The sequence below is a fragment of the Equus asinus genome, chromosome X (genome assembly GCF_041296235.1).
Source record: "Equus asinus isolate D_3611 breed Donkey chromosome X, EquAss-T2T_v2, whole genome shotgun sequence".
Classification (NCBI taxonomy): Eukaryota; Metazoa; Chordata; class Mammalia; order Perissodactyla; family Equidae; genus Equus; species Equus asinus.
In genome coordinates this window covers 51,367,243-51,391,630 of record NC_091820.1, presented here as the reverse complement: position 1 = coordinate 51,391,630, position 24,388 = coordinate 51,367,243, and the positions used below count along the sequence as shown (strand labels likewise).

Genomic DNA, 24,388 nt, shown 5'->3' with positions numbered 1-24,388 from the left:
ACTATTTAAATATGCACAAGGAGCTAAATAAAACCATGTACAAATAAGTGAAGGAAACCACAAAAACTTTATGCCATAAAATAGAAAATATCAATAAAAATACAAATTGTAAAAAGGAACACAACAGAATTTATAGAGATGAGAAAACCGTAACTGTAATTAAAATATCAATAGAGACTCAGCAGATTTGAGCAGGCAGAAAAAAGAATCAGCAAACATGAAGATGGGTCAATTCAGATTATCTAGTTTGAGGAGCAGAAAGAAAAAGAATGAATAAAAATGGACAGAGCCAGAGACTTGTAGGATACTATCAGGCATAGCAACATAAGACATATTTGGAGTCCCAGAAGGAGAGAAGAGAGAGAAAGGATTAGAAAGAGAATATTTCAATGAATAATGGACAAAGCTTTCCAAATGTAATAAAATACATGATTCTACATGTCCAAATAGCTTAATGGACTCTAAGCAGAATAAAAATCAAAGAAATTTACATGAAACATATTATAGTCAAATTGTTGAAGGCCAAACACAAAGAATTTTGACAGCAGAGAGAAGTGACTCATTATATGTAAGTGGCCCTCAATAAGTTTATTGGCCAACCTCTCTTCAGACATGGTGGAGGCCAGAAGGAAGTGGAATGACATATTTAAAGTACTGAAAGAAATAAATTGTCAAACAAGAATCCTTTTTCCTTTCTTTCTTCTTCTTCTCCCCAAAGCCCCCCAGTACATAGTTGTATATTCTAGTTGTGAGTGTTTCCGATTGTGCAATGTGGGACGCCACCTCAGCATGGCCTGATGAGTGGTGCCAGGCCCATGCCCAGGATCCAAACTGGTGAAACCCCAGGCCGCCAAAGCAGAGTGCATGAGCTTAACCACTCGGACATGGGGCTGACCCCAAGAATTTTATATCTGGGAAAAACTTCATTGAAAATTGAAGGAAAAATTAAGGCATTCCCAGATAAACCAAAACTTGACAGGGGGAGTTCATCACCAGTAATAGACCTACCCTACAAAAATTTCTAAAAGGAGTTATTCAGGTTGGAACAAAAGGATAATATAGAATAACTCAACACTAAATGATAAAATTAAGAAAAACAGTAAATGTAGCTACAAAGGTAAATATAAAATTCAGTAGTATTTCATTTTTAGTTTGTAACTCTTCTTTTTGTTCCTATATAATTTAAAAGGCCAATGCATAAAACAATAGTTCTAAATCTATGTTAGTGGGCACACAATATATAATCATGTTATTCAGGACAATAACAATGTAAAGAGGAAGAGGATGAAGATGTACAGGAGTAGATATTTTGTATACAATTGAAGAAAAGTTGGTATTAATTTAAGGTTGATAGCTATAATTTAAGGTGTTAATTTTAATTCTGAGGCTATACGCTAAGAAAAAATATATATACACAAGAGGAAATAAGAAGGGAATACAACAAGCAGCATGCTTGAAAAGAAAAACACAAAAGAAGGCAGTAATAGAAAAACTGAGGAGAAAAGTTAGACATTTAGTAAACAGTAAAATGACAGAATTTTTTTTATATCAATAGTTACTTTGTGAATGGAGCAAACTCTCCAATTAAAAGGCACAGATTGATGGAACAGATAAAAACATCATGATCAACTATATGCCATCTATAAGAACCTCAGTTTAGATTTTAAGACATAAATACATTGACATTTAAAGCATGGGCAAAGATAGTCTCTGTAAATAGTAACCAAAAGAGTGCTGGGATAGCTATAATATTATGAGAAAAAATAGACTGTAAGACAAAAATTATTATAAGAGAAAAAAAGGACATTATATATTGATAAAAGGGTCAATTCTTCAATAATAGATCATAATTATAAACATATGTGCATCTAGGATGAGAGTCTCCAAAATATATGAAGCAAAACCCAACATAATTGAGAGGAGAAACACAGTTTTATAATATCATATTTGAAGACTTCATAGACAACTTTCCCTAATGGATAGAACTAGACAGAAGGCTGATAAGAAAATGGAAGACTTGAACAACACTATAAACCAATTAAACAAATATATATAAAACATTTGACAAAAAACAGTAGAATATACATTCTTATGTGCACATGGAACATTCTCTGTGATACACCATATGGTAGGCATAAAACAAATCTCAGGAAATCAAATTTACAAGATTAAAATCATACAAAATATTTTCTCAGAACTCAATGAAATGAAACTAGAAACAAATAATAGAAGGAAAACTGGGAAATTCACAAATATATGGAAATTAAACAACATACTATTAAATAACCAATATGACAAAGAAGAAATGAAAAGGAAAATTACAAAATACTTTGAGAGGAGTGAAAACTAAAGCTGAGCATAAAACTTATGGGATGCAGTGAAAGCAGTGCTCAGAAGGAAATTTATAAATGTAATCTCCTACATTAAAAAAGAAGAAAGAGGGGCTGGCCTAGTGGCACAGCAGTTAAGTTCACACCTTCTGCTTCAGCAGCCCGGGGTTTGCCGGTCCAGATCCTGGGTGTGGATCGACGCACTGCTTGTCGAGCCATGCTGTGGTAGGCATCCCACATATAAAATAGAGGAAGATGCGCATGGACGTTTGCTCAAGGACAGTCTTCCTCAGCAAAAAAGAGGAGGATTGATGGCAGATGTTAGCTCATGGCTAATCTTCCTCAAAAAAAAAAAGAAAAAGAAAAAAGTGGGGTCGGCCAGGTGGCATAGTAGTTAAGTTCACGCAGTCCATTTTGGTGGCCCAGGGTTTGCAGTTTTTGATCCTGGGCATAGACCTACTCATGGCTCATCAAGCCATGCTGTGGTGACATCCCATATACACAGTAGAGGAAGATTGGCATGGATGTTAGCTCAGGGACCATCTTCCTCAAGCAAAAAGAGGAAGAGTGGCAATAGATGTTATCTCAGGGCCAATCTCCCTCACACATACAAAAAGAGAAAGATTGTGATTCAATAACCTAAATTTACACCTAAGGAACTAGAAAAAGGATAGCAAACTAAACCTGAGCTAGTAGAATAAAGGAAATAATAGAGTAGAAATAAATAAAACAGAGAATATAAAAACAATACAGAGAATGAATGACAGTAAAATTTGGTTTTTTGAAAAGGTCAACAAAAGTGACAAATCTTTAGCTAGATTGACAAAGAAACGTAGAAAGAAGATTCAAACTACTAAAATCAGAAATGAAAGTGGGGACATTAGTATTGACCAGACACAATAAAAAGAGTAAGAGGATATGAACAACTATACACCAACTAATTTGATAATCTAGTTGAAATTGGCAAATTGCTAAAACATGCTAACTACCTAAGCTGACTCAAGAAGAAATAGAAAATACGAACAGATCTATAACAAAGAGACTGAATCAGTAACTAAAAACTGCTCAACAAAGAAAAGCCTAGGTCCAAATGAGATCACTGTTGAATTCTGCCAAACATTTAAAGAAGAGTTAACACCAATATTTCTCAAACTCTTCCAAAAAAAGAAGAGGATAGAATACTTCCTAATTCATTCTATCAGACAAGAATGACCCTGATACAAAAGATAGACAAAGGCCCCACAAGAAAGAAGATTATGGAATAACATCCCTTACAAAGATAGGTGCAAAAAAGTGCTGAAAAAAATACTAGCAAACTGAAGCCTGCAGCATACCAAAATGATTATACACCATGATCAAGCGGGATTTATCCCAGGAATTTAAGATTTCTTCAACATAAAAAAATCAGTCAAAATAATAAATTACAATAATAGAATGAAGGGGAAAAAACCACAAGATCATCTCAACACAGAAAAGGCATTTGAAGAAACCCAGCACCCTTTCATGATAAAAACGCTCAGAAAACTAGTGATATAATGGAACTTCCTTAACATTATAAAGAGAATTATGAAAAACCTGCAACTAACATGATACTCAATGGTGAAAGACTGAAAGCTTTTCCTCTATGATCAAGAACAAGACTAGGATGTCTGATTTTCCCATAGCTATTCAACGTTGTTTTGGGAGTCCCAACCAGAGCAGTTAGGCAAGAAAAAGAAATAAATGACATCCAAATTGGAAAAGAAGTAAAACACTACATATGTTTTCATGTAACATGATCTTACATGTAGAAAACCCTAAAGAATCCACAAAAATAATCTTGACTAGAGCTAATACATGAATTCAGCATTGTTATGAGGCATAAAATTAAAAGAGACACACAAAAAGCCAAAAATCAGTTGTGTTTCTATACAGTAGCAATAAACAAACCAAAAATGATATTAAGAAAACTATTTCATTTACAATAGCATCAAAAGATATAAATAGTTAGGAATAAACTTGACCAAGGCATTGTAAAACTTGTACATTGAAAACTTTAAAATATTCTTGAAAAAATTAGAGAAGACACAAATAAATAGAAGTACATCTTGGATTCATGGATTAGAAGACTTAATATTGTTAAGAAGTCAATACTACCCAAAGCAGTCTGCACATTTAATGCAATCTCTATCAAAATTCCATAGGCATTTTTTTTGCAGAAATAGAAAAATATCCTAAAATTCATATAGAAACTCAAGGGACTCTAATAGCCAAAATAATCTTGAAAACACAAAACAGAGTTCTATGTCTCACACTTCCTGATTTCAAAACTTATTACAAAGCTTCAGTAATCAAATGCTGTGTTATTGGCAAAAAGACAGACATACAGATAAATGGAATAAAATAAAGAGCCCAGAAATAAACCCTTGTATATGTGGTCAAATGATTTTTGTCAAGGAAGCAAAAATCATTCAATGAGAAAAAGATAGTCTTTTCAAGAAATGGAGCTGGAAAAACTGGTTATCTATATGAAAAGAATGAGCGTAGGTCCTTGCCTTATACCATATACAAAATTTAACTCAAAGTGAGTCAAAGACCTAAAAGTAATGCCTAAAACTATAAAACTCTTAGAAAGAAACATAGGGGAAAAGCTTCATGATGTTTGATTTGGCAATAACTTCTTGACTATGACACTAAAAGCACAGGCAACAAAAGAACAAATAAATTGAATTTCATCAAAATTCTGCATCAAGGGACACTATTAACAGAGTGAGAAGGCAACCCATAGAATGGGAGAAAATATTTGCAACTTGCATATCTGATAAGGGATTAATATCCAGAAAATATAGAGAACTCCTACAACTCAACAACAGCATAAAAACCAAACAACTTATATAAAAGAATGGGCAAAGGACTTGAACATTTTCCCAAAGAAGTTACACAAATGACCAATAAGCACATGATGCTCAATATCACTAACCATTAGAGAAATGCAAATCAAAACCACAATGAAATACCACTTCACACCCATTAGGATGGCTACTATAAAAAAATAAAACAAAGTAAGTGTTGATGAGGATGTGGAGAAATTGAAATCCTTGTACATTTGGGAATGTAAAATGGTGTATTATGGAAACTGTGATGGTGATTCCCCTCAAAATTAAATATAGAATTACTATATGATTCAACAATTTTACTTCTAGGTATATACCCAAAAGTTGAAAGCAGGGACTCAAAAATATACTTGTAAACCAATATTGATAGCAGCATTATTCGCAATAGCCAAAAAGTGGAAGGAAGCAATCTAAGTGTTAATCAATGAGTAGATAAACAAAATGTTGTAGACATATTATTACTCAATTATTACTTTTATTATTATTAGATATTATTTTGCAGGCAAAATATTATTCAATCTTAAAAAGGAATGAAATCCTGATACATGCTACAACATGGGTGAACTCTGAAGACAGTAAGCTAAGTGAAATCAGCCATACTGAAAAGGACAAATATTGTATGATATGATGTACCTAAAGTAGTCAAATTCACAGGGACAGAAAGTAGAACAATGGTTATCAAGGGTTGGGGGAAAGGGGAATGAGGAATTATAGTTTAATGGGTACAGAGTTTCAATATGGAATGATGAAAAAGTTCTGGAAATGGATAGTGTTGACAGTTGCAAAACAATGTGAACATAATGCCACTGAACTATACACTAAAAAATGGTTAAAATAGTAAATTTGATATTATGTACATTTTACTACAATTTAAAAAGTTAAAATTTAAAAATTTATCATGGAATAAAGGATAAATTCCACTTTAGGTATGTATAATCTGTGGTGTCAATGAAACATCCAGAAAGATATCAATCAGGAAATTGGAAATACAAGACTGGAAATGTCCTGGGGTTTGGGAAAAAGATCGGACCTAGTGAATGTCTGTCACATATAGATGGTTATTAAAGTCATGGAATAAAAGATATTGCTAAAGAAGAAAGAGAGGAGAAAGAAAAGAATGTTGGAAAATTGCCCTGGATCTTATTTATCTCTGTATCCCAAATAGTTACCATAAAGCATCATATATTTTAAGGGCTTAGTAGATGGATGTTAAATAAATGACTAAAAAGATAGAGCTTAATTCAGGGTATAGAAAGTGGGAAAAAGACAGAAAAAGGATTACCACAGATGAAGGAGAATGTGGCAATATTTTCTGTATTCTTTAGTTTCCTTGATGCTAAATTCTACATAATGTTCTCAAAATTTGACTTATGAGCTGCATTGAAAATGTTTATATAGTTCTTTAAATTAATGAAAATTCGAGGGCACAAAAGATGCATTAGAGTATCCCTGAATTACTACTGAAATACAAGTGGATGTTATTTAAATGAGGAAATCCACTCTGCAACTAATAGGTTGTAAGCTGATTTGGGGGTTAAAATGGATTATATTTCTATACCACCAACATATTTATTTTTTATTATGTTTTACTTACCATAGTAATCACTCATCTCATCTCTTAAACTCCATCTACCTTAAAAGACATTTACACATTTTAAAAAGGTAAATGTGGTTCTATTACATAAGGAAATCTCCAAAGAAAAATATCAAAAAATACTTAAAATATCTTTAATTAAAATTTAAAAAATAGTTCAATTCAGTGTTCTCAATATGGATTAGGCAAACATCTCAAACATAGAACAAGAATAATAAGAATATTGTCCTTCAACTTGTCTTCAACTTTTATCTATTCACGATAAAACATAGGTAAATACTTTGGTTTCATTAAATACTTTTGTTACCACGTCATATTTTGCAAAGAGAAGTAAATTCAGATACGTAGTTCTAGCACATTAAAACCAGACTTATTTTTATTAAAAATGAAGAGTTTCTTGGCGCTGGCCCTGTGGCAGAGTGGTTAAGTTTGCGTGCTCTGCTGCAGGCGGCCCAGTGTTTCCTTGGTTCGAATCCTGGGCGCGGACATGGCACTGCTCATCAAACCACGCTGAGGCAGCATCCCACATGCCACAACTAGAAGGACCCACAACGAAGAATATACAACTATGTATGGGGGGGGGGGGCTTTGGGGAGAAAAAGGAAAAAATAAAATCTTTAAAAAAATAAAATAAAATAAAGAGTTTCTTTATGTGTACTCAGCCTTTTCTAAAACTCTGCTACTCCATGCAATAATATTAACCTTACTTCAAAGCCATGTTTTTAATTGAGGTAAAACTAACGTAACCTAAAATTCACCATTTTAGCTACTTCAAAGTATACAATTTAGTGACTCTTAATACATTCACAATGTTGTGCAACCATACCACCATCTAATCCCACAACAGTTTATTACCTAAAAATGCAATCTCATACACATTAAGTAGTCAATCCCCATTGCTGTGTCCTGCCAGCCCTATCTAATCACTAATTTCCTTTCTGTCTCTATGGATTGGCCTATTCTAGAATTTCCATAAAAATAGAATTATACCAGACCTTTTGTGTCTGGCTTCTTTTATTTAACATAAGGTTTTCAAGGTTTGTACATGTTGTAGTATGTATCAGTATTTTATTCCTGTTTAATGTTTGAATAACATTCCACTTAATGGATAGATGACATTTTGCTTATCAATTCATCCATTGATGGGTCCATTGATGGACAAACGGAGTCTACAGTTTATGTTGAAAGTCAAAAGACACATAATCCCAATACAATACTGAAAAAGAATAAAGTTGGAGAACTGACACTACCCAACCTCAAGACTTACAAAAAACTACAGTGATCAGAACAGTGTGGTATTGGAAATAGAATAGACAAATATTTCAATGGAATACAATAGAAAGCCCCAAAATACAGTGACATAAATATAGTTCATTGGTCATTAACAAAAGAGCAAAGGTAGTTCAATGAAGAAAAGAAATGTCAGTGGAAAAGACTGTTTAACAAGTGGTGCTAGAATAAGTGGACATCAGCATGCAAAGAAATGAATCAAGACACAGACCTTACACCTTTCACAAAAATTAACTAAAACTGCATCATAGACGTAAGTGTAAACACAAAACTATACAACTTCTAGAAGGTAATAGGAGAATACCTAGGTGACCATGAACCATGCAATGACTTTTTGGATACGATAGCAATAACATGATCTATGAAAGAGAAAATTTAAGGTTGGACTTCAATAAAATTACAAACTTGTGCTCTGTGATAGATACTGTTAATAAAATGAAAAAACAAGTCACATACTGAGAAAAATTTTGCAAATCTCATATATGATAAAGGACTGGTATTCAAAATATAGAAAGAACTCTAAAGTAATCAACCAAAAAACAAACAACCTAACTACAAAATGGTCAAAAGATCTGGACACTGCATCAAGAAGATATATAGATTGCAAATAAGCTGATCATGGTCAGATATATGGTCAGCATTATACATCATTAGGGAACTGCCAATTTGAAGCAACAATGAGATACCACTACACACTTATTAGAATGTCTAAAATGCAAAACACGGAAAATGCCAAATGCTAGCAAGGATGTGGAGCAAGAGTAACTCTCATTCATTGATGGTATGAATGCAAAATGGTAGAGCCAAATTTGGAAGACTGTCAGTTTCTTACAAAGCCAAACATAGGCTTACCATATGATCCAGGAATCCCATTGTTAGGTATTTACTCAAATAAGTCAAAAACTTATATCCACACAAAAATTTGCATACAAATGTTTCTAGCTACTTTTTTCATAATTGCCAAAACTTGGAAGCAACCAAGATGTCTTTCAACAGGTTAATTTTAAGAACAACTTGTACATGCATAAAATGGAGTATTACTTAGTGATAAAAATAAGTGAACTACAAAAAGACATGGAGGAACCTTAAAAGCATTTTGCTTAGTCAAAGAAGCCAGTCTGAAAAAGCTACATAATGGATGAATCCAACTATATGTCATTCTGGAAAAAGGAAATTGCAGACAGGGAAAAGATCAGTGATTGCCAGGGCTCAGGAGAAAGGGGAGAGGGATGAATAGGTGGGCCAAGGGGTGTTTTAGGACAGTTAAACTCTTCTGCATGATACTGTACTGGTAGATGACATTTGTCAAAACCCACAGAATTGTATAACACAAAGAGAGAATCCTAGCCTGAAGTAGAGACTTCAGAGCAATTAATAATGTATAAATATTTTAAAATTAATTATTACAAATGAACCACATTAAAAATAGAAAGAACTATGTGCAGGGACAGGAGATGTATGAGAACTTTGTATTTTTAAAACATATTTATTGAGGACATACTGGCTTATAACATTGTGTAAAGTTCAGGTGTACATTATTATATTTTAGTTTTTGTGTAGACTGAATCATGTTCACCAGCAATAGTCTAGTTTTTATCAGTCACCATACATATGTGCCCTTTTATCCCTTCTACCCTCCCCCTAGTCAAGTCTCCTCTGATAACCACTAATCTGTTCTCTGTATCTATGTGTTTATCTTCCACATATGAGTGAAACCATGTGGTGTTATGTTTCTCTGTCTGACTCATTTCACTTAAAATAATACCATTAAGGTCCATCCATGTTGTTGCAAATTGGACGATTTTGTCCTTTTTATGGCTGAGTAGTGTTCCAATATATACGTACACACCAGATCTTCTTTATCCATTCATCTATTGATGGGTGCTTGGGTTGCTTCTACATCTTGGCTATTTTGAATAATGCTGCAGTGAACATAGGATGCATAAGTCTCTTTGAACTATTGATTTCATGTTCTTTGGATAAATACCCAGTAGTGGGATAGCTGGAATATATAGCATGCCTATTTTTACATTTTTGAGAAATCTCCAGACTATTTTTCATAATGGCTGCACCATTTTGCATTCCCACCAGCAGTGTATGAGGGTTCCCTTTTCTCCATATCCTCTGCAACATTTATTTCTTGTATTGTTAATTAGAGCCATTCTGACTAGCGTGAGGTGATATCTTATTGTAGTTTTGATTTGCATTTCCTTAATGATTAGTGATGTTGAACATCTTTTCATGTGCCTGTTGGCCATCTGTATATCTTCTTTGGAAAAATGTCTGTTCATATCTTCGGCCAATTTTTTTTCTGAGGAAGATTCGCCCTGAGCTAGTATCTGTTGCCAATCTTCCTCTTTTTTCACTTTAAGAACATTAGGCCTGAGCTAAGATCTGTACCAATCTTACTCCACGTTATATGTGGGTCCCCACCACAGCATGACTGACGAGTGGTGGAGGTCCACACCCGAGATCTGAACCTGTGAACCTGGGCTGTCAAAGCAGAGCATGCCGAACTCAACCACTATGCTACAGGGTCAGCCCCCTCCTCTGCCCATTTTTTAATTGTTTTCTTATTTTGTTCTTGAGTTGTATGAGTTCTTTATGTTTTGGAAATTAATCCTTTGTCAGATATATGATTTGCAAATATTTTCTCCCAGATGGTGGGTCGTCTTTTCCTTTTTTTGATGGTTTCCTTTGCCTTGCATAAGCATTTTAATCTGATGCCGTTCCATTTGTTTATTTTTTCTTATGTTTCCTTTGCCTGAAAAGACATGGTATTTGAAAAGATACTGCTAAGACTGATGTCAAAGAGTGTACTACCTATATTTTCTTCTAGGAGTTTTCTGGTTTCAGGTCTTTCATTCAAGGCTTTAATCAATTTTGAATTACTCTTTGTGTATGGTGTAAGATAATAGTCTACTTTCATTCTTTAGCATGTGGCTGTCCAGTTTTCCCAACACCATTTATTGAAGAGACTTTCCTTTCTCCATTGTATGTTCTTGGTTCCTTTGTTAAAGATTAGCTGTCCATAGACATGTCGTTTTATTTCTGGGCTCTCAATTCTGTTCCATTGATCTGGGTGTCACTTTTTCTGCCAGTACCATGGAGTCTCAATTACTAGAGCTTTGTAGTGTATTTTGAAGTCAGGTATTGTGATGCCTCCAGCTTTGTTCTTTTTTCTCAGGATGGCTTTGGCTGTTTGGGGCCTTTTGTTGTTCCACATAAATTTTAGGATTCTTCTATTTTCATGAAGAACGTCATTGGGATTACACTGAATATGTAGATTGCTTTAGGTAATATGGACATTTTAACTATGTTTATTCATCTAATCTGTGAGCATGGAATATTTTTCCATTTGTTTATGTCTTCTTTGATTTCTTTCAATAATGTCTTATGGTTTTCAGTGTATAGGTCTTTTACCACCTTGTTTAAATTTATTCCTAGGTATTTTAAGAGAACTCTCTACATTTTTACAGAATTTTTATGTAACCTTAAAACTGCTCTAAAAAAAGTCTAGTAAAAAGAAACCCTCCTGCTCTTTGCAATACACTGCTATGAAAATGAAATAACAATCCATGAACTGGGGCAAAAATGTGCAGAACACATGTCTCATAAAGTGTTTGTACTTAGACTATATACAGAACTCTCAAAATGCAATAATAAAAAAGAAAACAGCATTGAAAAATGAGCAAAAGTTTTGAACAATTTACCAAAGAATATATGCAAATGGAAATTAAGCTCACAAAAAGATGTTCAACATCACTGATGTTTAGGGCAATGCAAACAAGAATTCAATGAAATTCCGTTGCATCACTATTAGAGTGACTAAAATAAAAAGCACTGATATAATTAGAGTTTGGCAAGAATGCAGAATAACTGGAACTCTCACACATTGCTGTTGTGAATATGAAATGGTTCAGTCATTTTAGAAAACAGTTTGGAAGTATTTTTATAAAGTTCAACATACACTTACCTCATAATCCTACTCCTAGATATTTACCTAAGAGAAATGAAGACACTTATCCTTATAAAACTCTATATGTGGATGATTACAGCAGCTTTCCTCATAATCACCAAAATTTAGAAATAGTCCAAATGTCCCTCAATTGGTGAATAGAGAAACAAATTGGGATATATCCACACAATAAAATACTACTCATCAATAAAAAGGAAGAATAAACTACTAATACTTGAAACAACACAAGTGAATCTCAAAAGCATGAGCCAAAGTAAAAGAAGCCAGACTCAAAAAACTACACCCTATATGCTTCCAGTTATATGACATTCTGGAAATGACAAAATTGTAGTACTGGAGAAAAGATTGGTGGTTTCTAGGGGATGGGGGTAAAGTGATGAGATGAATACAAAGTGGCATGAGGACACTTTTGGAAGTGACATAACTAATTTACACCTTGATTATGGTGGCCATTGCACCACTGTGTGTTTTTTTATAATTCATAGAACTGTATACCTAAAATGGGCAAATTTCAGTATATATAAATTATACCTCAATAAAACAAAAAGTTATTGAGTGCAAAAGAATAAGTACAGCAAATATTGTTTACATAATTTTAAATAGCAAAATAAAATGGTATGTTTTGTGATTATGTAAGTAAATATACAAAGGAAACTATTTATATAATACATGGGGGAACGTGCTCAAAAGAAGGTGGGAAAAGTGAATAAGACAGGAGATGACAAATAAAAGGGATATGCAAAGATATGCACAAAATGAGGGAAGTGTTTGAATTGACAAGGGTGATTAATCATACCAAGCTATGCCCATCTGAGTTATAAAAATAAAAATGAGACCACAGTCCAAGAACACAAAAAGGAGTGGATATGAATACTGATTAACTTAGTACAGTGTAGAAAAAATATAAGTGCATTCCTATGACCCAACAGTTTCACTTAATGCTATCTACCTTAGGGAAACACTGAAACATAAGCAAAAGCAATCCTACAAAATGATACTCACTGGAGCAGTACTTGATATTGTGAAAAATTACAAACCAAAAGTCCACAATGGGAAATGGAAAAATCAACTATGGTATCTCCATGTTATGGAAAATTAAGTAATAGTTTAAAAATAATTAAGTAAAATTATCTGTGCTGGATAGACAAAATAAAGACATATTGCTGTGTAAAAGACAAAATGGAAAATGATATTTTCAGTATGATCTTAGTCATATACTACTAATGCATAAAATGATAATATACATTTTTACAGGTATACATGCATTTAAAAACGCATGAGTAAAAGTCTGAAACGATATACACTAAACTATTAACAGTGGTTTCCTCTGGGGAAGGGACTAGAATTGTGGGTGATGGTGTAGGAAACTTTACCTTTATCCTTAATGCCTGAATTTTTGTAAAAGTGTATTTCTACAGTCCTTTGTAATTAAAACAATAAAATTTTAACATAAAATTTGCTGAGTTTCATTGATACATTTAAGACTCAAAAGTAAAGCTATTACTCAAAAATAAACTTGTGTTAAATAAACTTTGTTTATTAGAGTTAAAGTCAATTTTTAAGTTGATTGCAACTGTGGTAGGCAGAATTGTAAGTTGGCTCCCAGATTTATGCACCTGGTGTAAATGTCCAGTATAATCCCCTTTTCTTGATTGTGGACAGGTCCAGTGAATATGATGTATGCCCTTCCCATGATTAGGTTATATCATATGGCAAAAGTGAAGGGATATTTTCAGATATCTCTAAAGTCCCTAATCAGTTGACTTTGAGTTAATTAAAAGAGAGACACTCTGGGTGGGCCTTACCTAATCAGGTGTTCTTTAAAATAGGATCTAGAGGTCAGAGACTTAAAGGATCAAAGACATTCCTTCCTGCTGGTTTTGAAGAAGCAATCTTCCATGAGTTCTACAGGTGCAAAGAAATTAACTCTGCTAACAATCACATAAGCTTAGAAGAGGGTGCTGAGCCTCAGAAGAGACCACAGCCCCAGCAGACAGCTTGATTGCAGCCTTGTGAGACCTTAAGCAGAGCACTCTGCTAAGCTATGGCCAGATTCCTGACCCATGGAAACTGTAAGATAATACATGTGTGCTGTTTTAAGCTGCTAAATTTGTGCTAATTACTTACACAGCAATAGAAAACTAATACAGAGCTCTACAGTTATTTATGTGTTTACCTACCCACTAAATTGTAAATGTGGAGTTTATATTTAGAATGGGGCAGTGTCTTATTTATCTTTTATCCATGGCATTTAGTATTGTTCTGATACATATTACGCACTCAGTAAATGTTTGCTGAATGAATATTTGTTCTTATGTACTAAGTTAAGTAGTTTAAAACTAAAGTTTGTATATGTTCTGATCTACTTAACTTCTTCAATACAGAAGATTTTTAGGAAATTAATAAAGTATAAGCACTTTCTAATCTACAACTACTATTTAGAGACAGCATTTGGGTTCTGTCAAGCATGTTAGGCTAGGATTTAGGAGACATATTCTAGTCCCAGACCTGCAATAAATAACTATGTTACCAAGGAAATGACTTCTTCAGCTGTGTGACTTCTTTGGGCCTCAGCTTACTCATTTATAATAGAAAAAGGCCAGGCTGGAAGATCTTAACTCCCTAACAATCCATAGATCCTAAGCAGGTTAACCCCTTTAAGGTTCAGGTCTCTCAGTAAACAAAAAGAGGTCAGAAAAACTTCCCTACCTTCCTTAGGTGTTGTGAGGTTGAAATCAAACTAGATACTGAATATGAAAATTATATAAATTATAAATTATATAAAAAGGGTAAGTATTATTGTAACAATCTTACAGATTCAGAAAACCTATTCATGAGGTGACAGAAAGGTGAAGACAGTATTTTTAAACATACATACCTACAATGAAGGAAAATGCCAAGCATATTCAGGACACTATACTGAATAATTCCTGAAATAATTTGTATCCATAAACTTTATATATTAAATCATCAAAAGACATTGAAAAAACTGTTTCCACTTATTCAAATTTGAACTCAAGCTTTCAAACACAGGCTCATGCTGTCAAATTAGAATTTTGATTGTATTGGATTATTATTATAATTTAAATAATGAAAAATATACCTTATAAATTTAAGAGTTAAAGCTTTTGATACTCACTGCTTAGCAATCAGGACTTCTTGCCTAAAAACTTCTTTTCGGGAGAGTCACGACTGAATGATAGGACAGAAAACATGATTCAGAAGAGAGCAAGTGTTGAAAATACCTGTATTTTGTAAAAAAAAAAAAAATGTTTACCTCAGAGAATGAAGAACATCTAGAAATATCAAACAAGTTATCTGTAAACTTGGAATATTTTTATAAGTAGGTTAAAAGCAGTTATTCTATTATTTTAAAAAATATTTCAGTTATTATGATCACATGGAACAAATTTGTCATATTTTGGTATACAAAACACCCCACTCTTATACTAAGAATTTTACTATGCACTGATACTGATATTTTTGAAGATTTAAACCACTGTTGACTTAAGTTTCCTAAGAGACTTCTAATTTTAGTATTTTTATTGTGGAAAAATATATACAACAAAAATTACTATTTTAATTGTTTTTTTCTAATACAGTTTTTTTTTCTGGGAAAGATTCACCCTGAGCTAACATCTTCTGCAAATCTTCCTCTTTTTTTTCTCTTTCTCCCCAAAGCCATAGTACATAGCTGTATATCCTACTTGTAAGTCCTTCTAGTTCTTCAATGTAAGCCGCTGCCACAGCATGGCTACTGACTGATGAGTGCTGTGGTTCTGCACCCAGGAACTGAACCTGGGCCACTGAAGCAGAGTGTGCTGAACTTTAACCACTAGGAAATCAGATTGGCTCTCATTTTTATCATTTTTAAGAGTACAGTTCAGTCACATTAAGTACATTCACATTATTGTGAAACTATCAACACTATTCATTTCCAGAAACTTTTCACCATTCCATACTGAAACTCTGTGTCCATTAAACAATAACTCTCCATTCATCTCTTCCTCAACCCTTGGTAACCACCATTCTACTTCTGTCCCTATGAATTTGACTCCTCTGTGTACCTCATATAAGTAGAATCATACAATATCTGTCTTTTTGGGTCTGGCTGATTTCACTTAGCTTATTTTCTTCAAAGTTCATCCATATTGTAACATGTATCAGAATTTCATTCTTTGTTTTAAAAAGTGATATATTTTTAAATAAGAATTGTATATATTTAAGGTGTACAACATGATTATTTGATATACATATCCACAGTGAAATGATTACTACAGTCTAATATATCTCACATAATTACCATTTTTTGTGATGAGATCATCTGGAATCTACTCTCTTAGCATATTTCCAGTATTCAACATAGTATTATTAAATATAATCATCATTTCTGTACATTAGTTCACTAGACTTAATGATCCTACATAACCACAACTTTGCACCCTTTGACCAACATCTTTCCAGTTCCCCTACCTCCTCCCAGTCTGTAGTAACCACCAGTCTAATATTTGCTTCTATGAGTTCAACTTTTTAATTTTTTTTTATAGATTCTACATGTAAGTGAGATCATATAGTACCTGACTTTCTCTGTCTGCCTTATTTCACTTAGCATAACATCCTCCAGGATCATCCAGGTTGTTGCAAATGACAGGATTTCCTTCTTTCTCATGGCTGAATAGTATTCCATTGTATATATATATACACCAAATCTTCTTTATCCATTCATCTGTCAACAGACACTTGAGTTGTTTCCATATCCTGGCTATTGTGAATAAGCTGCAATAAACATGAAAGTGCAGATATCTCTTCAAGATACTAATTTGATTTCATTTGGATACATACACAGCAGTGGGATTGATGGATCATAAGATAATTTTACTTTTAATTTTTTTAATTGAGATATAAGTGACATACCCCACTGTGTAAGTTTAAGTGTACAGAATAATGACTTGATCTACATATATTGAGAAATGATTACCACAATAAGTTAACATCCATCACCTAATTTAGTTACCAAAAAGATGTTTTTCCCTTGTGATGAGAACTTTTAGGATTTAGTTGTAGCAACTTTCAAATATCCATACAGCAGTGTTAACTATAGTTATGTTGTTTTTTTCTCAAGGTTGCTTTGGCTTTTTGTAGTCTTTTGTGGCTCCATATAAATTTTAGGATTTTTAAAAATATTTCTGTCAAAAATCCCATTGGAATTTAGTAGAGATTGCATTGATTCATAGATTATTTTTAATAGTATGGGCATTTAAACAATATTAATTCTTCTGATCCATGAACACAGGATATCTTTCCACTTGTTTGTGTCTTCTTCAATTTCCTTCATCAATGTTTTATAGTTTTCAGGGTACAGATCTTTCATTTCCTTGGTTAAATTGATTCCTATTTTATTGTTTTTATGCTATTGTAAATGGAATTGTTTTCATAATTTCTTTTTCAAATAGTTTGTTGTTAATGTATAGAAATATAACTGAATTTTGCATGTTGATTTTGTATCCTGCAACTTTACTGAACAAGTTTATTGTAGCAGTTTTTTGGGAGGAGTATTTGGGGATTTTTATCTATGAGATCATGTCATCTACAAAGAGAGACAATTTTACTTCGATTTGGATTTGGATGACTTTTAGTTATTTTTCTCACCTAATTGCTCTGGTTAAAATTCCACTACTACACTGAATAGAAGTTGTGAGAGTGGGGATTCTTGTCTTGTTCCTGGTGTTAGAGGAAAAGTTTTCAGTTTTACACTATTGAGTATGATGTTAGTTGTGGGCTAGTCATATATGACCCTTATTATGTTGAAGTACGTTCCCTTTATGCCCACTTTGTTGAGAGCTTTTATCATAAATGGATGTTGAATTTTGTCAAATGCTTTTTCTGAATTGATTGAGTTGATCATCTGATTTTTATCCTTCATTCTTATCATGTGGTATATCACATTTACTGATTTGTGTATGTTGAGCCATCCTTGCATCCCAGGGATAAATCCCACCATTGATCATGATGTATGATGTTATTAATGTACTATTGTATTCGGTTTGCTAGTCTTTTGTTGAGGATTTTTTCACCAATGTTTATAAGAGTTTTGGCCTGTAATTTTCTTTTCCTGTAGTGTCTTTGTTTGGCTTTGGTATGAGAATAATTCTGACCTTTAAAATGAGTTTGGAAGTGTTCCCTCCTCTTCAATTTTTGGAAGAGTTTAAGAAGTACTTTTATTGGTGTTAATTCCCCTTTAAATGTTTGGTAGAATTCAAGAGTAAAGTCATCATCTGCTGGGATTTTATTTATTGGGAGATTTTTGATTGCTGATTAAATCTCCTTACTCTTTATTGGTCTGTTCAGAGTTTCTATTTTTCTATAATTAATTCTTGAAAAATAGGTTGTATATTTCTAGGAGCATATCATTTTTTATATGTTATCCAATTTGTTGGCATATACACATTCATAGTAGTTTCTTATGATCCCTTGTAATTCTTTAGTATCAGATATAATGTCTGTTTTCATTTCTAATTTTATTTATCTGAGTCTTCTCTCTTTTTTCTTAGTCTAACTTTATAAAGCTTTGCCAATTTTATCTTTTCAAAACCTGACCCTTATTTTCATTGATTTTTCTAGTTTCTATTTCATGTATTTCTGCTCTGATCTTTATAATTGCCTTTTTTCTGCCAACTTTAAGTTTAGTTTTTCTGGTCCTTGGGGTTTAAAGTTAGGTTGTTCATTTGAGATGGTTCTTTTCTCATCATATAGGCATTTATTGCTATAAACTTACTCTCAAAACTGCTTCTAACACATCACATAAGTTTTGGCATATTGGGTTTCCACTTTCATTTGTCTCAAGATAATTTTTTATTTTTCTTTTGATCTCTTCTGGGGCATATCCCAAGTGCACTTGAGAAGAATGCATATTCTACTACTGTTGGATGGAATGATCTGTATATATCTTTTAGGTCTATTCTATATTGAATGAATCTTCTACATTGAATAAATGTTCTATATTGAATCTTCATTATTTCTTTAAATAAGATTTTTGCCCCTTTTCTCTTTCTCTGCTCCTTCTGGGACTCCTATAATGCATATATTGTTTCTGTTTATGATATCTCATAAGTCCCATAGGTTTTCTTCATTCTTTCTTGTTCAAATCTGCTGTTTCCTTATTGATTTTCTGTCTAGATGATAAATCCATTGTTGAAGTTGGATCCTCCACTATTATTGTATTGCTATTTCTCCCTTCAGTCCTGGAACATTTCCTTTAAATATTTAGGTGCACTGATATTGGGTGCATTTATATTTACAATATTTACATCTTGTTTATGAATTAACCCCTTTATCATAAAATAGTAACATTATTTAACTCTTTTGACAGTTTTTAACTTAAAGTCTATTTTGTCTGATATAAATATAGCCACCCATGCTCTCTTTTGGTCATTATTTGCATGAAATATCTTTTTCTATTTCAACCTACATGTGTCCTTAAACAGAGTCTCTTGTGGGCAGACTATTGTTGGATCTTGTTTTCATTTCAATTAGTAACCTTGTGTATTTTGATTGGATAATTTAATCCATTTATATTTAAAGTAATTATTGATAAGTAAGGATTTACTACTGTCATTTTGTTAATCTTTTTTCCAATTGTTTTGACATTATTTTGTTTCTTCTTCACTAGCTGTGTTCCTCTTTGATTTACTTTTTGGAATGGTACCTTTCTCTTTATGTTATGTTTATCTTTTCCAGGTCGTTTGAAATTTGTGGTTAAAATGAGGCTAACATAAAACATGTTATAGTTATAACATTCTATTTTAAGATGATAGATAACAGCTTAAAATCAACTACATACAAAACTCTACACTTTAACTTCCCCTCCTCTCATATTTTGTTATTGTTGTCACAATTTACATCTTTCATATACGTTATATACATTAAAAAACATTGTAGCTATAGTTATTTTTAATACTTTTGGGTTTTAACTTTTATACCAGAGTAAAAGGTGATTTACTCACCACCATTACAGTATTAGAGTATTCTGAATTTGACTATATCCTTACCTTGACAGTGAGTTTTATACTTTCACATGTTTTCATGTTGTTAGCATCCTTTCATTTCAACTTGAATAACTCTCTTTAGTATTTCTTGTAAGGCAGGTCTAGTGGTGATGAAATTACACATTTTTTCTTTGTCTGGGAAAGTTATTCTCTCTCTTTCATTTCTGAACGCAGTCTTGGCAGCTGTAGTTTCTTGGTTGGCAGTTTTTTTTTCTTTTGGCACTTTGAATATATCATCTGTCTCTGCTGGCCTGCAAGATTTCTGTTGAAAAATCTCATGATAATCTTATCGGGGTTCCTTTGTTTATGACAAGTTGCTTTACTCTTGCTGTTTTCAAAATTCTCCCCTTACTTTTGCCTATTGAGAAATTGATTATATTTCTTGGTTAATATCTCTTTGTATTTCATCTATTTGGAGTTCTTTGGGCCTTATGAATCTGGACGTTCATTTCCATTTCCAGATTAGGGAAGTTTTCTGTCATTATTTCTTTAAATAAGTTTTCTTCCCTGTTTCTCTTTCTCTGCTCCTTCTGGGACTCCCATAATGCATATACTCTTTCTGTTTATGGTATCTCATAAGTCCCACAGGCTTTCTTTATTCTTTTTTCTTTTTGTTCTTCTAACTGGGTAATTTCAAATGATCTGTCTTTGAGCTCACTGATTCTTCCTTCTGCTTGATCAAGCTTTCTGCTGAAGCTGTGTAAAAATTTTTCAGTTCCATCATTGTGTTTTTCAGCTCCAGAAATTTCTGTTTTATTCTGTTCTATGGTTCCTCTTTGTTAAACTTCACATTTTGTTCATGTATTGTTCTCGTGATTTCATTTAGTCATCTATCTGTATTTTTCTGAGGCTCACTGGGCTTCTTTAAGAGGATTATTTTGAATTTTTTGTCAGGCAGTTAGTAGATCTCCATTTCTATAGGGTTGGTTATTCTTGTTTTATTGATCAGTTTTGGTGGTGTTGTGTTTCTTTAATTATTCATGATCCATATGGCTTTGTGTTAGTGTCAGAATATTTCAAGATGTAGGCACCTCTCCTAGTCTTTACAGACTCACTTTGGCAGGTAAAGGCCTTCACCAGTCACCCTGACCAGATTCTGGGTGGGCCACCTTGTCTGTAGGTGGGCTTGATGCTGGAATCCTTGGCCTGGCCAGTCTTGTGTTTGGGTCAGTAGGTGGTCAGATCTAGTGCCTGAGTCTGCAGAGGTGATCCTGGAGCCTGGGTCCATGAAGCTGGTCCTATCACCTGAGCCCACTGGCAGGCCTGGTGCTTGAGTTTGTGGTGTTGGGCCTGGGACCTGGGTCTGCCTGGGTGGGCCTGAATCCTTGATCCATGGGAATTGACTAGGCACCAGGGACCACTGGAGTAGGCCTGGAAACTGAGTCTGTGGGGACAGGACTAGTGCCTTTGTTCACAGGGGTGGGCCTGGAGCCTGGGTCCACTGGGGACAGGCTTGGTGCTTGCACCCACAAAGGCAGGCCTAGTGTGGAACTGTGGTGTTGAGCCTGAAGCCTAGGACCCGAGGGGGTGCTTAGATCCTGGGCCAGCCTGATGCTGAAGTGGGCCTTGAGTTTCAGTCCATGGCAGCAGTCCTGAATCATGGTTCCATAGCGGCAGGCCTGGTGTTGAGGTCTACTGGGGCAAGCCTGGGCTCTGGGTCTACTGGAGCGGGCATGGAACCTTGTTCTACTGGAAGCTGGGTCCACAGGGGCAAGTATGGCAATGGTGTGAGCCAGGAGTTTGGGGATGCAGGGGCTGTCCTGGAGAGTCTGTGCACTGGCCTTGCACCTGGTGCCACAGGGGCTGGCTTAGTGCTGGTGTGGGGATGAAGCCTAGGACTTCAGGGGCTGGTCTGGAGCCTTGGGCCACAAGTGCCAGCCTGAAGCCTGGTGTCATGGAGGCTGAACTGGCATTAGGTCAGACGACCAGGTGCCTGAGTCTACAGGGGCCAGCCTGGGGACTGGGTCCATGGGAGTTGGCCTGGCATTGGTGCAGGCCTGAATATTGGGACTGTAGAGGCCAGTATGGAGCTTGAGGCTATGGGGATTTTCCTGTCCCTGAGTCAGGCCAGGAGTCTGGGAATATGGGTACCAGCCTGCAGCTTGTGGCAAGTCAGGAGCCTGGGGCCCTGGGAGCCAGCCTAGAGCCTAGGTTCATGGGAGCTGGCCTGGAGTCTCGGTCTGCAGGAGATGGCCTGTAGGTTGAGTCCACAGGGGCAGACCTGGTATTGATGCAAGCTAGTAGCCTGGGACAGCAGGGACTGACATGATCCTAGGGTGGGCCTAGAGGCTGGGTCCATGGGTGCCTGTGGCTGCAGGGCCAGCATGGCACTGCAATTCACTGGATTGGGCTTGGTGCTAAGTTCTGCAGTGAAGTCAAATGCTCACTTCACTCTCATTCCCCTGTGGGGAGTGCATCTCTCTTTACATTGGGCTGCCTGGACTTGGTGAAGGGGTATGGGGGTAATATGAAACCATCCTTTCTATCCTCTTCAATGCAGATTTTCTTATTTCTGTGCTCCATCCAGGTGCTGTAATCTCTCATGTGGAATCCTTAGTTCTTGTGAAGGTATTTTTGTACATGGATCATTGTTCAAATCAATGTTTCTGTCAGAAGAAGAGCACTGGAAACTTCTATACCACCATCTTGCTGACATCATTCTGTGATTTCCTTCCTTTTTAGTGCTGAACAAAATTCCATTGAATGTATATATCATATTTTATTTATCCATACTTCCACCAATGGACAGTTGGATTGTATCCATCTTTTGGCTATTGTGGATGGTGCTGCTATGAACATTGATAGACAAGTATCTGTTTGAGCCCTTGCTTTCAATTCTTTTGAGTATATACCTAGGAGTAGAATTGTGGAATCATACAGTAATTCTATATTTAATGTTTTGGGAGAACTGCCATATCATTTTCCATAATGTACCATTTTTCATCCCCACCAGCAATGCACAAGGGTTTTAATTTATCCACATTCTCATCAATATGTGTTATTTTCTTTTTTTCTGTTCTTTTTATTTTTTGATAATAGCCATCCTAATGGGTATGAAGTGATATCTCATTGTGGTTTTGATTTGTGTCTCCCTAATAATTAGTGACATTGAACATATTTTCATGTATTGCTTGGCCATTTGAATATCTTCTTTGGATAAATGTCTATTCAAGTCCTTTGCCCATTTTTGAATTGGGTTATTTACTTACTGTGTTGTTGAGTTGTAGGAGTTCTCTATGAATTCTGAATATTAATCTCTTATCAGATATGTGATTTGCAATTATTTTCTCCCATTCTATGGGTTGTCTTTTTATTCTGTTGATAGTGTCTGTTGATGAATGAAAGTTTTTATTTTGATGAAGTCCAATTTGTCAATTTTTACTTTTATTGCTTGTGCTTTTGGTGTCATATCTAAGAAATTATTGCTAAGTCCAAATTTCCACTATGTTTTCTTCTAAGAGTTTTATAGTTTTAGGTCTTTCACTTAGGTTTTTCATCCATTTTTAGTTAATTTTTGTACATGGTATTAGGTGAGGGTCTAATTGTATTCTTTTCTTTGTGGATATCCAGCACCATTTATTGAAAACACTGTCCTTTCCCCATTGAATGATCTTGGCACCCTTATTGATAATCATTTGACCATATATGTAAGGGTTTATTTCTGGGCTTTCTATTCTAGTCTGTTGGTCTATATGTGTGTCCAAAGAGATTTTAAATGATAAGGAATTATTTGTACTCTAATTAGAAAGTCATGAGAAGTAACAAACAAAGGATTGCGCCTATCCTTACATTTTAAGTACTTAATAAATAACTGAGAATTAAAAGTGAAATATTATGAATCCCCAATGGAGTTGTTTACTCTTTTGCAGGAACACAGAAAGTTACACACTCGAGGAGTCTTGCCACTTTCCATTTTGATTCTTCTGTTAAATCAGCCCATTTCCTCCCTGCAAATCTCCTGAGTTCACCTTAGCGAAGGTATCCTTCCTTCCATCTCTACCTTCAGCACTCTTGTAAAATGCCACATCCTCTTCCAGAAAACAAAACTGAATAGTGAGTTCACATCCACTCTAAGCAACAGTCAATACCTTTACAGGAAATAACTAGAACTTTTTTAAAGGACGCAAAAGCTAAACAATCTATCAGCTTTCCTTTCTAACACCTTTACTCTTCTGCTCTTTCAAGCTAGAAACCTTGGAGTCTTGTTTTATAAGCTGAGTTGTTTTATTGATTTTGTAAAAATGATACTTTTTTATTGATTTTGTAAAAATGATACA

General features: G+C 34.4%; 1 protein-coding gene across 3 annotated transcripts in view; it reads right to left on the bottom strand.

Annotated features, from left to right (window-relative positions):
• ZC3H12B (zinc finger CCCH-type containing 12B) overlaps positions 1-24,388 on the bottom strand; it is a 413,516-nt gene that overhangs the window by 153,653 nt on the left and 235,475 nt on the right. For 2 of the 3 annotated variants that reach the window (XM_070502317.1, XM_070502315.1), the window contains exons 2-3: positions 16,644-16,842; positions 15,206-15,311 (exon numbers count right to left, since the gene is read on the bottom strand). The gene's annotated coding sequence lies outside the window, so the exon portion shown is untranslated. The remainder of the gene's footprint in view (positions 1-15,205; positions 15,312-16,643; positions 16,843-24,388) is intronic. The other variant, XM_070502316.1, reaches the window with a different exon arrangement.